A 15,777-nucleotide genomic window follows, 5' to 3' on the forward strand; every position below is an offset into this window, starting at 1 on the left:
TTTTATATTCACATTTAATATTTTAGCTTTAACAGGCATTTTTCTTGCACTCTAATTCAATGCCTCAAACAGGATCATGTGTGTGAGCAAGCTGTAAAAGAGTCATGTTAAAAATTAACTTGGGGGGGTCGGTCCGGTGGCGCAGGGGTTGGGTTTGCGCTCCACTTTGGCAGGCTGGGGTTCAGATCCCAGGTGCGGACCTATACACTGCTTGTCGGGCCGTGCTGTGGGGGCATCCCATATACAAAAGTAGAGGAAAATTGGCACCAGTGTTAGCTCAGAGATAGTCTTCCTCAAGCAAAAAGAGGATGACTGGCAACAGATGTTAGCTCAGGGCCAATCTTCCTTACCAAAAAAAAAATTAACTTGGGAAAGTAGCCTCGCAGAACAGCCCAGTATTCCAAATCAGATCAACTGTCTCTCTTTTAAATTGAAATTATAGTAATGTTAGTTTGAGCACTGATAAGCTCTGATGAAATGGAAATTTTCAAAAAGTCTGTGAACCAAATTCCAGATTTTTGTCCCAAAGAGAAAACTTTACCTAGATTTTGTTACCTATGAAGGTACAGAATTAATAATTTGAATAATGTTATAATGAGAAAAACAGAGTTAAAAAAATGGTAATTTGAAAAAAAACCCCAAAATATAAAAGCATAATAATTAGTTGGATGGCACATGTGCAATTTATTATTTTCTAAGTCCTTTATTTCACAATAAAAGGGGCAATGTATGGCCACATTCAGAGAAATAGGTGTCATTATTTCCCTAAGGTACCAGGCTTTACTTAGATCTTGGAAAAAATGAATAAGCACCTTGCATTTACCTGTAATCTTGAGCATTCAATAAATTTCCTTTTTACATTGCCCTACATCAGACTAACTTAAAATGTGATGTTCTTTCATTCATTCACTCACCACACATTTACTGAGTGCATACTTTTACCAAAACACTGTGCTGTTTTATAAAGATGAGGAACTCACAATGTCATGAGAGAGACAGACACATAAATGATTATGACACAAATATTGCAAATGTACTTATGAAGTGTTTGGGGAGCACAGAAGACACAGCAATTAACTACGAGGGAGGCAGACAAGACTTCACAGAAGAGGGGACATTGGAACTTGATCTTGCAAATGACATTCATGCTGATTGTAAATTGCAATAAATATTTGATAAATATGAGCTTGAGTCCTCATTTGGAGCAATGTATGTCAAAATAGTGAAACTCATTTTAATTTACAGTCAAAACTTCATCACTTATATCCATCAAAGGCAAAGTTGATACTCACCACCTCCCACTATTTCTTTCTTTCCACCCCTGTTGAATCCACTCTGATCAGGTTTCCGTCCTTATCCTTCAGTAAAACTCTCTATCATCCATGATCTCTGCATTGCTAAATCCAGACGTAATTTCTCAGTCCTCGTCTTACTTGACCTGGTTAATGGATCACTCGCTCCTCTGAAACATTTTGAGTACTTGGTTTCCATTGAACTCTGTTTGCCTCATTTTTCTCCTATCCTTCTGGCTACTGTTATTCAGATTCTTTTGATGATTCCTCCTTTTCTTCCAAATGCCTCAATGTAAGAGCACAATCCTCAGAATGCTTCTCTTTTCCTGCTAAATTCAACCCCTAAGTGATATCATTCAATCTCTCAGCTTTAAGCAGCACCTGTATGCTGCTCCATATCTATATCTCCAGCCCCAAAGTCTGCACTGAACTCAAGACTGCTCTGCCCAACTATCCACTCAATAGGTCCACTTGGAGTGTCTAGAAAACATCTCACACTTGAATATGTTAAATCTGATCTCCTCATATTTCCATCTAAACTAGCTCCTTCTGCTGTCATCCCCACTTCAGGAAATGGTAATTCCATTCTTTCAGTTGTTCAGGCTCCCAAATTTGGAGTCATCTTTGACTCTTCTCTTTCTCTCAGACTCCACATCTGGTCCATCATTAACTCCTGTCAACTCTAGCTTCAAAATACATCCAGAATGTAATGACTTCTTATCACCTTCACTGCCCTGGTCTGAGCCACGTCATCTCTTGCCTGGATTTATGTAATAACCTTTTAACTGGTCACCCTGAATCTAGTCTAGGCTTCTTCACTCTGTTTTCAACACTGGAGCCATAACAATCCTGTCAGATCTGCTAAAAACTCCCTCATATTTCTCCATGCCACTCTGAACAGAACCAAAATTTTTGCTATGAATCCCCAAATCCCATGTGACCCAATATCTCATTATCTCTGTGTCATCATTCCCTACACCTCTACCCCCATATTCACTGACTCCAGTCTCACTAGCCTCTTTGCTGTTCCTCACAGACGCCAGGCGTGCTCCCGCTTCAGGTGTTCACACTTGCCTGGCCCTTCCTTCTGTTTGGAGTGAACTTCCCTGCATATCCGCGTGGATAAGCCCATACCTTCCTTTAGGTCTGTCTTCAAATTTCACCTTTTCAGTGAAAGCTTACTCTTTCTAAAATTGTAATTTCCATCCCAATTACTTGTATTCCTCTTCTTTGTTTTATTTTTCCCTTTAGCACTTATAACTAACACTACATAATTTATCCATTTATCTTTTTTATTTTCTTTCTCATCACAATATGCTTCATGATGGCAAAGATTTTTGTAGGTTTTGTTCACTACTATATCTCTAATATTTAGAAGCAGTGCCTGATACATAATAGATGCTCAATAAATATTTGTTAATAAATAATATACAACATAGGGATTTAGGATTGTAGAAATCAGTACCAGTACTGAGTACTTACCTACATTCTGAGGAAGTTAATGAAAAGCAAGTGTGAATATGTACATTTCTTGCCAAATCAGAGGTCATTTCCACCAGGAGGTGGAAGGGAGCAATACATCAAGGCATGGATCCATGTCCCAAAGTCTCCCCTGATTTCTTCCCAGGTCAAAATTCCAGCTAGAAAGTCGAGGGGGTGGCATTTCTGAAGCTGAACCTTAATGGATGCCAGCATTCCTGCCATGAAGGAATGTGTTTCCCAATTTCTCTTCTATTTTCCCTAAAAATATAGCCAGTTTAAACCCTAGTCAAAGACTCATTTTATTTGTCATGACATTTCTAATTGGGATTATTCACTCCCCTGAAGAATTTGCTAATGTACAAATAATTGTATATTATTTGTCATGTGTGCAATATTGTTATTTTTGCAACCTCATGTTCTATTTTATTCCAGAAATTCATACAAAATATTTCCATTGGAATACAAGAAATTAACTCTCTTGGCTTTCCACGCCACTAACACCAGTGTTATTGAAAACAGAATGGTTGTTTAGATGTTCAGATGATAACATAATCCAAAATTTTATAATTTTAAACACAATCTCAACTAAAATCAGCAATAAGCTATGCTGGGTTTCTTTAATCTTAAAAAATACTATTTTCAGTGGGACTTCTAAAATCTGTCTTTTTTGACTAGTATATTTTTTAGGTGCCCTAACTTATGTAACAGATAAATGCTGAAACCTCTGTGGCTTATCTCAAGTGAAGTTTATTTTTCATTTATGCAAAAGCCAAGTAGCATCATGGTTGAGGTAAGTGGTACTCTCCTCCACGCAGGTATTCAAGGACCCAGGCTGATGAAGCCTCTTCCATCTTCAAAACCTGGCTTCTACGGTCGACTCAGGCATTCAATACCTAACTGCAAGGCAAACAAAGAGAAAGAGCAGAGGAACACGTGGGGAGTTTTTATGAGCTAGGCTTAGACATGGCATATATCATATCTACATTTCATCAGCTAGCACCCAGACTTCCGGCCCCAACCTATGTCAAGGAAGGCTGGAAAATGTGTACCAAAGAGAAAAGCGAAATGGATTTTGTTAAATTTAGCCAGTCTCTGCCACAGTCTTCTCTTTTAGCCACTAAATATCCATTTTCCTTGTGCTCCTACGTATAGAACTCATTCTTCCACTCCACTAAAGTCCTGTACAGTCATTACATCCAGCTAGAAGTCCAGTATCTTCTGGTGATGCAGCAACTCTCCATTGAGTCCAAATGTGGCAACTTATGAATTGGTAACCCTTGTGAATACAAAACAACGTATTTCCATCTCCTACTCCCAAGCCATACACATACCCAATTTACAAAGGTAGTGAAAAAATAAGATAACCACAATGAAAGCTTCCATTCAGAAAATAAAAATAGTGACCATGGTAAGAATTTATGAAATCCCGCAGAGTAGACATTTTGAAGGGCCCCTACACACAAGAAGTGGGACATTTCTTGGTTGGACTCTTGAGTTTAATTTCTGGGAATATGTCCCTTATCCATTTTTCTCCCTGACCCCTTCTTCTACCCTATGGAGACTTCTTTCTTGATCACTGTCACCACATCTGAAGTTGTTGTGGGAGATCAGGCACTCCTTTGGGGCTGTAGAAGCTTTGGAAGTCTTATTCTTGCTTCAGTAAGAAGGCCACATCCTTACTTAATCTGATTTTCGTCATAAGCTGTTGGACCCTCCAAAGATATTTCAATTTTATTTCCTATTTTTAGAAGTGTAATGGCAGCCAATTTTCCTCCCTTTCAACTCCCAAATTTCTGAACGTTCTTCATTCTCTTTCCTTTCTTGAGCCAAGCCTGGAAGTAGGATACATCATTTCCACTCACAATCTGTGGGCCAGTGAGCCAGTCATGTGGCCCTACCCAACTTCAAGAAAGCCTTAGAAATGAAGTCTAGCTGTAGACTCAGCAGAAAGAAAACCAGTTTGACTAGCAGCCAGGCAATTTCTGCCACAACTATTAAGTTTGAAGGATCGTTACAATGTGGAGAGTGGATTTTTGTTTCGTTTTGTTTTAAGGTTTCATGGTAGAGAAGACGATGATGACAAGAAAGTCTCAGACTGTTTGTGAAATATATAACGTTTATGAGAATTCCATTTTCTGAACACTCTTGATCTAATATTATATCTTGATTTCCAAAAGTGAAAAGTAGGAAACAAATAGTATAATTTTAGAGAAATAAAAAACTCATTCTGCTCTATCTTTCTTTGGCATGAGTTTAGAACCGTGCACTCTGAGCTTCTTGTCTGTCTTCCCCACACACTATTAGCTTGTGAAAGGCAGTTTTCACTGTTAGATACCCATACAAACCTTAGTAAATGTTCAAGACTCAAGGAAGTAGAAGAGGATATGAATACATTCTTATGAATTTTTGAGAAATTAACTAATAATTTATAATACCACTGACATCAACTGTGTGGCCTTAATGAGATGTTTAAGCATTAGAAGAAACAAGTTTCCTATGACGATATGAGTTTTTCTTTGGTGAAAGTACAAAATAATTGAGTTAAATTATATTTTTAATATATATATGAATGTCTAGTGTGTGGAGTTTTTTTCAAGCAGAAGTCCCAGGAGCAACATTAGGATGAGGGCAGAGGCTGCAGGGTGTTGGTGTCCATTGCATCAAGTTCCAAGATAGGTTTTCCCGTTAAAGCACTACAGATTAAAATACTCCTAGTAGTATTTTAGCTGAAAGGAAGATTCAGGACAGGGATAAAAATGTGAGTTTACTGGGAGACTTCACATACTGACAGTTTATTCCTTATGGCTAAAGATAGAACCAGGAGCAGGAACTAAAATATTACCAGTCTAAACGTCTCTAAAATTCCTTGATGGAAGTTTCCCAGGACAAATTGACAAGCAAAAGATTTTAAAGGAATAATTTAGACCGTTACCTCTAGTTTTAACCTCTAATTATTATTTTAACCCCTTATTATTAGTTTTAATCTCTAATATATGACCTGTGCAAAGCTAAGGCAATGGCTTCATTGTGAATCACCTTCAAGGTTATTATCACCCTGTTATGAACTGAAAGTTTGTGTCTCCCCCCAAATTCATATGTTGAAATTCTAACTCCCAAAGGGGTGGTATTAGGAGGTGAGGCCATTGGGAGGTGATTAGGTCATAAGAGTGGAGCCCTCATGAATGAGATTAGTGCCCTATAAATGAGACCAGAGAGCTGTCTCACCCTTTCCAACACATGAGACATAGCGAGAAGACTGCTGTCTGTGAACCAGGAAGCAGCTCTCACTGGACACTGAAACTGTCAGCACCTTGATATTAGACTTCTCAGAGTCCAAAATTGTGAGAAATAAATTTTTTCTGTTAAACCACCCAGTCTACGTTAATTTGCCTGAATGGACTAAGACACATCCAAAGGAGTCAGGCTTTAGTCTGTGGATGTCTTCTCAAAGTTTTCTTCCAGAACACAGGGGAAATCACTTTGGTATTTACGTGAAGACAAAGTACGTCTCACGCTTCTGCCCTCACAGAAGGAAGATATTTTCTTTCTCAATTACTCAGCCAATCATATTTTCTTTTGATTTTCTCTGAATAACAAAGGACTCAATATTCTTTATCATATATACAAATAATGTGTAATAGAACCACTTCTTCAATAAATTTCCATCACCACACTACAAATTGGATAAAATTTTAAAACATCTAATTCAGTAATTTTCCTTGCTAAAAGGTAAAAAAAAAAAAAAATGCGAAGAGTTTTACTTCCCTTCGACTAGCATGGATTTAGGAACTGGAGTTAGGATTTTTTTTCTTTGAGTCATTAAAGCTCAAATTCTATCATCCATTTAATTTTATCCTCATTACACATTTTATTTTCACTGGTTACCACAGACTTAATGATTCTAAATATATAGTTCTGTCAGCTCAGGACATTTGCACTAAGCATTTTTTCTTCACTTTGATTATGGCATAGAAAACCTTCAGAGAATTACACAAAGCCTATACTATTCATTCCATTTTTAATTCATCCCTCCAAATTAATGGTTTCTATCAATTAGACAACAAAAACTGAAAAGGGGAGAAATGCAGGGTGCAGTGTTTTTCATCTAAAGGTGCACTGCTGTAAGAGATGTTAAACAGTTGAGCCAGATTTTAATGAATTCTAAGATAGGTTTTAATTAGGGTTGACATATGAACTGAATAGTTCTACAGTAGCCTATACAAGAAGGGTTCTTTTTAAAACTAAAACCTAGAATTATTATATGTAATTAGTGTTATAAATGAAAAGATACGAATGGCAGATTTTTGGTGCCAGGAGAATACTAATTCAGACCTCATTCCTAACAGGCTTCCCGCTCACACTGGCTGCCATTTGCTAACTGTGCTATATTTCACAAAGGTCAACATTTGGATATCTACCCAGTAAACAAATCCACAAGGACAATATATTGACAGATCCAACCTAATCGGAAAGATGGTGAAGAGTCTCAACCACGCGGTTCAGGTAAACTTAATAGACAATGATGCTGCAAATGGACCAAGTGTGCCAACTTTTATGAGAGCACACGGCTTGTTAATTAGCCAACAAATAAATGACTCACTTTAAGGGGGAAATTTATCTGGCCTATTGGACAATGAGGTAGAATTCCTAGAACTCCTTTGATTCAATACCAAAGAGACAGAATGAGGTTACTTTAAAATATTGCTCTACCCCACACTTTTTAAAAAAGCATTCACATAAAAACCCAAAACTACTTTCACGGTCGCTAATAATTTTTTGTCAGAGAAAATGGAAGCAGTCTCGTTCATGAAGAAAATCTTATTTTTAATTCATATCAAAATCAACAACTTATTTAATTATATGCAAAAGTATATGTTGAAAGACTAAAGAATCTTCTAGCAGACTTTATGATGGAGCCAAAAATGTGACCTAGAAGAGTTTCTAGTCAATAGGAAACTATGGAGTGGATAAATGTATCACCAGAAACATCATCAGTAACATCAGTATTATAGTACACACAATAATACATATAAGTATTATTTGTAAATATGCCATTTCACTGGCACTATGAGAAAAGAAGGATCCTGTCCTATTGAAACAAATGGTCTAAATTAGACTATGGTTAGGATTACTCTACATCAGGAGTCAGAACACTTTTTCTCTGAAGATTCAAACTGTAAATATTCTAGGCAATACGGTGTGTTGCAACTATTCAACCCTGCCATTGCAGCATGAAAGCAGTCATAGACCATATATAAATAATTTGATATGACTACGTTCCAAGAAAACTTTATTTATGGACACAAGTTATTTTGTATAAGGTTTACATATCATGAGACATTATTCTTCTTTTGTTTTTTTCCTAACCATTAAACAATGTAAAAATCATTCTTAGTCTACGGGCTATTCAAAAACATGTGGTGGCCTGGATTTGGTCCACGGGACATAGTTTTCCCAGGACAGGTCCATTTTGTGTTTGTTGACCTAGCATTAACAGCTCTCCCTTTCCATCTCAAAGTGTTCTTTTGTGGACAATACATTATATGGTCATCCTAGCTATGGTGAAAATGTATCAAAACAAAAACCCAACAAAGCATGCAACATACCCAGCTTTATAGCAGAAGTATATTATAAAATCGTTTTATTTATAAATGTCAATAAACTAGCATTATTGAATGTAAGTGCTATTTGTTATCTGACTCATATAGTGTACATTTGAAGGCATAATTGAGTAAATGAAAGAAAGTATTCAGCAGCTAAAGAAAGGACCAACAGTTTGAGAAAACTGCATACAACAGAAAACAGGTTTGTCTGAGATGAGCTGAAGGGGTATTCAGAAGAACATGAAACATAAATTGAGCCAGCTTTCCATTTTTCTGTTGATAGAATATCATTCACGAAACATCATGTTCTGACATGGGTCAAGCAGTCCCGTTTACTATCTGAAAACATCACTACAGATAACGTGAAATTTGACACGGTAGGTTAAGGAAAACAGAATTTGGCTTACAATTTTTTTTCATGAGATAAATGAGTTAAAAACTGGAGTACTAGATACATAACAGATAAATAACAGAAAAGAAGCCTTTTTGGAAGTCTCACACATCAGGAGTATTTTCATCTCAAGACTGCATAATTAATCCAACTCTGATTTTACAATATCAACATAATATACAAGATACTTCCAGTGTCAGTATTCTGCAATCACATTTGCTGGTGAGACCCAAAGCACTATTGAATTTTCCAGAGAAAGATTTCATTTGTCACTAAAAATGACCAATAATGACAACATAAACCTTAGGTTGACAGCCACAATTTCATCAGGAGGATGCACAATTCCAACAACATATTTTTCTTCTCCAAGCTCAAAGGTTAAGATGTATGATGGCAGATAAAAGCAATACTTTGTACCCCATGAAGACAAGAAATAATAGCCGCGCTTCAAGAAAAAGCATGGCATGTGGTCTTGCAACCTATGGTAAAAACGCGTAGGCAACTCCATGCCGTATCATGATAACTCCATAATTTACCCTTTCTCTCTGGTGTCTAGACCAGTACAACTCTGTCAAGTGGTTTACTAATAATAACAAAAAAGAATTTCTGTCATAGTTTCTCTCCCACACTCTTTTATTTCATTTATTTTTTTCTTCATCCAAACATCAGGCGCCACTGCTACATGTCATATGGGGAGCAGAGTCTGAGAAGCCCAGGATAATTCAAGATCATCATATGCCTACCAATGGGGCTAAAAGCCAGAGCTCCCTGGACAAACTGCATTCCATTAGCTCTATGAGTTTATCCTTTCCCGACTGCAAATTTACCCTATATTTTAAGGAAATCATTCTTTAACAACAACGGAACTAATCACATTTGCCTTCATAGAATTGTCATATTATAAAGAAAAGACAGATAAAAACATAAACTGACAAAACAATAAAAGACCATGAATCTTCATGGTAGATGAGAGGGTAAGATTTACAGACTAATCAAAAAGACACGGAAAGGATGTGCAGGGCACAAAGATAGTACCCAGGTAACTCATTCCATACCTGAGAGTAATTCACACTAAAGTGACCATTTCCTCCACTTGAAATCTTTCAGTACATTCTGCTGAAGTTCCCCGATATTGACGTCTAATCCCCACCAACAAATGTCTCCTTTCACTGACTTCCTGATGTGATGAACTGGCAGAGGACATGCACTTGGAAAAGCGTTCACACTAGAAGCTAATCTCAGTGAATCTTACTTCCTACTTGGATGCCGTGTTAGGTGTTAAAAATATTTATGCCTGGCATCAGAAGAGATAGACTCATGGCACTAAAGGCAATTTACATAAGCAAATATCTTTTTAAAATTTTTATTCCATAAAAATGAAAGCTAAATTTAACATAAAAGTCAAAGTTTAATAAAATGAAATTTTCAAAGTCTGTAATGCACGTATTTGGTTAATATATTTTAGAACATCTTGAATCTCTTTGCTGACTATTTTTACATGAGATTTCCAATTAAAATCATGACTTTTTTTTTTATTGAAGCTTGAAGACTAAAAGTTGCTGTTGGCTTAAAACATTGACATAATAAAATATACTTCTTTCTGGGAGGACTTTAATTGCAAGAAAAATTTATGCTTCTTTTCCTTTAGCATGAATTTGAGTATCATACAACTATAGATTAAAATATCTACAATAAGGTCAACTTATATACAGTAATAGTAGTTAATATTTTTGGATGTTTATCAAGTGCAGGCTATTTGCTACATATTTCACACTTAATTCTCATGTATTCCTCACGACATAAGGACTATTACTTTGCCCATTTTGCAGATAGGGAATGTGAGGCACAGACAGGTGAAATAACCTATCCCTGAGTGATGGGCGGAACAAGATGTAAAACAAAGTGATCTGATTCCAGAGTCAGTTCTTTTAACCATCACTCTACTACCTTCCTGCATTTTACTTTTAAAATGACATGTTTGCAAATCTTAAAAATTCTAGGACATTAGAGTGACTGATATGATTCACTAAATATACCAGAACATGAACTGTCTGTGTCAAATCTATGTATGTATTGTCACTTACACATAACTCGTTGTATTCTCTATATTTGCCAAACAGACAACAATTAATTTCATTCAGGATTGAATCCATATAACTTATTATTATTGAGAGCTGTCAGACAAGTTATAAATATCTGCTCTTTCTACCACACCATCTCTCTTGAGGAATGCATTCATTACTTTCACACTTTATTGAGGTCATAGGATTTCAGGAGAGTCATTTGTTCTATCTATTGCTGATATCAGGAAACTATTGGCTGAAACTTTATAAAAATGACAGGGTTACTACTTCAGCAAAGCTCTCATTATGTGTGACTTTTCAGGTCAACATCTACAGAGAATACAAGCAACAAGGAACTTTCACTTACAAGATTTCAGGTTGCAGGAAGAATATGGTTCAGTAGGGTCATTGAGTTTCTATTCTAGTATCAATAACTTGCGATGGGAGAACTTGTATTTTAAGCTTTCTTAAGGGATCAAATCTAAAAAGATTCTAAATTTGAAACCACAGCACAAATGTCCAACCTCAGAATCTCATTGACTCCTGTCTAATCATGACCTTTGGTAAAAGTATAATTTTAAGGCAAGATATTGCATTAAATATCATCCAAACAGTTCATTCCTTTTTGTAGTCTCATTTTAATGCTATTTAAAAAGTCAAGAAAATGGCTTTTCCCCTAGAGCCTCCAGAAAGGAAGGCAGTCCTGTCAATACCTTGATTTTAGCCCAGTGAGACCCATTTTGGACTTCCACCTCCAGAACTGTAAGAAAATAAATTTGCGTTATTTTAAGCCATGACACTTGCAGTAATTTGATACAGCCACAATAGGAAACTAATACGACATTCAATTTTACTCCCTTTTTACCGTCCTCTCCCTTATATATCTGTATATGAAGAGAAAGGGAGAGAAAGAGAAGAGGACAGAAAGAGAAAGAGAGAGAGAGAAAGAGAGAAACTGGGTTTTCATATTTGGGAATATGTTAATACATGCTCGTGTTAAGTATATTTTAGGCTCCTACATCAACTTCTTTTGCCTTTGTCTCTAAATAATATGCAATCTTAGGAGGAGACTTTAAAAAATTAAAGTTAAACAGACTTTGAAAATTCAAGTTAATAAATGCTTCTTTTGGATTAATTAACTATACAAATAGAGAGCAGAGTGCAACTCAGTGTGGGCCTCCTATGGGATGCTATTAGAGAAAAAAATGTTGCTGTCATTTTCACTAGAATGAGATATAATTTTTTTTCTGTCTGCTCACTCAGTTTGTAATACATAAGAATTCAGACACCATTGTGTTTGAGTAATAACTTAATGCCTTACCTAAAAACACAATAATGGGAAATTCTGATAAATTAAACCAATATCTATTGAAATTAGAGTTTAGGAAAAACGTTCCCATGTGATAATTACAAAATAAGCTGTTGCCAGCAGTAAATTTACCTGTTATAACATGAGGGCAATTAATGGTACTGTAGAAATAATTTTATAGCTATAAAATGTAATTGCATTTTGTTAACCCAATATGAACCTTTCTCTCAAAAGAAAAAATAAGTTGAGAATGCTAATTTCCATGTATTGCTTCTAGCCAAAGGACTAGCCAATTAATAATTAAGTATTGCCTGATTAAGAAGCTATCTGATTTTTTTACCCTTGTACTAAATTTCAATTTATATCAGGTGCCTTAACAGTAATGATATTTTGGTTCCACATGGAAAGTTTGTTTAATAAGAATATGAGGGGCTGGCCCGTGATGTAGCGGTTAAGTGCGCGCGCTCCGCTGCTGGCGGCCTGGGTTCAGATCCCAGGCGCGCACCGACACAGCGCTTGTCAGGCCATGCTGTGGCGGCTTCCCACATAAAGTGGAGGAAGATGGGCACGGATGTTAGCTCAGGGCCAGTCTTCCTCGGCAAAAAATAGGAGGATTGGCATGGATGTTATCTCAGGGCTGATCTTCCTCACAAAAAAAAAAAATGAGTATGAGGAATAAAATGACAATAATGTTAGTACAATTTACTGTTGAAATAGGACCTATAGAAATTTTATAGGTCTTTCATGCATGTCATATTCATAAACAGTCCAATTAGCTCATGAACATTTTGAAGTTCCATTGCTAAATTATCATTGCAATAATGTTGCAATCATCTTAAGAAAAAAATAGCGCCATATAGACTACAAGTGTTGCCGTAAAGTTCAGCCTTAAAACTTCTGTGAGTTTACTCTCTGCATAGTCATTGTCTATGGTGCCTTTCTCGGCAAACAAGTTTAGGTAACCAATGGCCACCACCAGACAAATGAAAGCCAAAAATGCCTCTTTCTGTAGGACTGAGCATTTGAAAAGGGGTTAGGTTGATAACAATAAGTCTTTAGGATTTTCAGTCTCCTTTTCTTCTAGTAATTTTTCCAACCACTCTACGGTTAGAGCAATTTCCTTTAAAATAGTTAAATCTCACTGTAATAAATGTCTTTCTTTTCAAGACATGAGAATCTTTTGGCTGATACTCATTCTCTTATGGAAGTTTTAACTTTCGAGAAGACTATTAACCTTTAAAAATGCCTTAAGCATTAACACAATAAGATACCACTACATGCCTATTAGAATGGCCAAAATCCAAAACACTGACAACACCAAATCCTAGCGAAAACGTGGAGCAAAAGGGACTCTCCTTCACTGCTGATGGGAATGCAAAATGGTACAGCCTCTTTGGAAAACAGTTTGGCAGTTTCACACAAAATTAAACATACTTTTAACATATGATCCAGTAATTGAGCTCCTTAGTATTTACTCAAAGAAATTGAAAACTTATGTCCACACAAACATCTGCACATGGATGTTTACAAGGTTTTACTTATAATTGCTAAAACTTGGATGCAACCAAGATGTCCTTCAGTAGGTGAATGGATAAATAAACTGTGGTACATCCAGAAAATGGAATATTATTCAGGGCTAAAAAGAAATAAGCTACTGAGCCATGAAAAGACATGGAAGAAACTTAAATGCATATTATTAAGTGAAAGAAGCTAATCTGAAAAGGCTGCATACTGTATGATTCCAACTATATGACATTCTGGAAAAGGCAAAACTACAGAGACAGTAAAAGGATCAGTGGTTGCCAAGAGTTAGTGGGGAAGGAGGGATGAATAGGCAGGGGACAGAGGATTTTTACGGCAGTGAAACTATTCTATATGATACTACAATGGTGGATACATGTGATTATACATTTGTCCAAATCCATAGAATGTACAACACCAAGATTGAACCTTACTGTAAACTATGGACGTTGGGTGATACTGACGTGTCAATGTAGGTTCATCAATTGTAATAAATGTATCATTGTGGTACAGGATACTGATAATGGGAGAGGTTGTGGGGGGTTGGGGGAGATGGGGTTTACAATAACTATCTGTACTTCCTGCTCAATTTTGCTGTGAATCTAAAACTGCTCTAAAAAATAAAGTTTATTAATTTAAAAAATGCGTTAAGCAGCACTGTGTCTGTCCAGGTAGAAAATGGCAGCAGTGGGCCTGGTTTCTGGGCTGCTAGCTTGGTCTCAGACACAGGGGCTGGCCTCTGTCAATTGGCGCCCACAGTGAGGAGGGTTCAGCTTGCAGGTGGAAGGTTCTCATCTACTTGGTCAAGTTCCCCCTGGTGGGAGGGAGCATGCTGAACATATTCCTGAAGTCTCATCAAGGAAAGCATGAGAGACTCAAGTTTATTGACTACCACCATCTCCACATCAGGCCCAATCCCTTTCCCCGGGGAGGTGGTAACCATATACTATTTTATAACCCTCCTGCAAATCAGCTTCTGACTTGCTATGAAGATGACAAAAGAGAACCGGGACTACTCCCAAGACACCAAAGACCACAGCACTGGTTTGGACCATTACTCTGCACATGGACCAGAAAAGTGTACAGGACCTTACGTATCCCTTATTTGTATCAAATGATGACCATTCCTTTGCTTGTGGCAGGACATAGCTTAAATAAATAACATATATTTCTTAAAATGTCTTATAAAGTTTAAGTAATTTATTTATCCATTTTAATAATGGGTACATATTACTGACATTGTCCCTTATTAAACATCCTTATTTCTTGGGGGATCCTACATAAACTTTGAGGGTGTTGGAGATCATTTATTTAATATATTAAACACTCCCACCACACAGAATTATTAAATGTATTCTAATTTAAAGAATGGCAATTTTGTCATTATTTAGCTGGTATTGTTAATACCATATTGCCTCAATAAGGCATTTTTCTTTTCTGCTTAGAAGGTAGTATTTTCAGTGATGTGTCCTTTTATAACAAAGTTGGTTGCAATCCCTCAAGTCAACTTGTTTGGAAGCCAAAACAACACAATGTATTACTATGAGGAGTAATTTCCTAATAGTGCTATGAATGTAGGACACCAACGATTAGTTTGATTCATTTTCAGTCTGCCACAATGTTCTTTGAAGAAATATTTATCCAGTGCATTCCCATATCATTCAAACACTGTATTGTTAACTGTTTTGCTTCAAAGCCAAATAATTTGATAGGATATCAAATAACTATAAACAAAGGCAAATTAGAAAAAAAACCAAAATCAATTCCCTAAATCACAAAGTAACTATCATTAAACTACTGTTAAAAAGTATACAACCTGATAATATAACACAATACACACACACACACACACACTCAATAGATTAAAGGAAAACTGGTTTTTATTATAGTGCTCAAACTAAAGGAAATTAGAGGAAAAGAAACTGAAAATACAGCTACCTACATTTCCAATGAGCCGTTGAGGAAGTGAGGTACATTGCTGAGGGCATTAACACTTTTGTGGTCATTACCTACCGTAATGATAATTTCAGAAACAGTATCTTAGCAGCAGACAAGAAATGTTCTTCCCAAATGAGACTAATTTATTCCTTGACTGGATCTAACAATGCAATCATGC

General features: G+C 36.4%; 1 pseudogene; it reads left to right on the forward strand.

Annotated features, from left to right (window-relative positions):
• Positions 1 to 14,339: 14,339 nt before the first annotated feature.
• LOC147918091 (cytochrome c oxidase subunit 6A1, mitochondrial pseudogene) lies at positions 14,340 to 14,823 on the forward strand (annotated as a pseudogene).
• The last annotated feature ends 954 nt before the right edge of the window (positions 14,824 to 15,777 follow it).

Source organism: Ceratotherium simum, chromosome 2, assembly GCF_057802395.1.
Source record: "Ceratotherium simum simum isolate JZ-2026a chromosome 2, ASM5780239v1, whole genome shotgun sequence".
Classification (NCBI taxonomy): domain Eukaryota; kingdom Metazoa; phylum Chordata; class Mammalia; order Perissodactyla; family Rhinocerotidae; genus Ceratotherium; species Ceratotherium simum.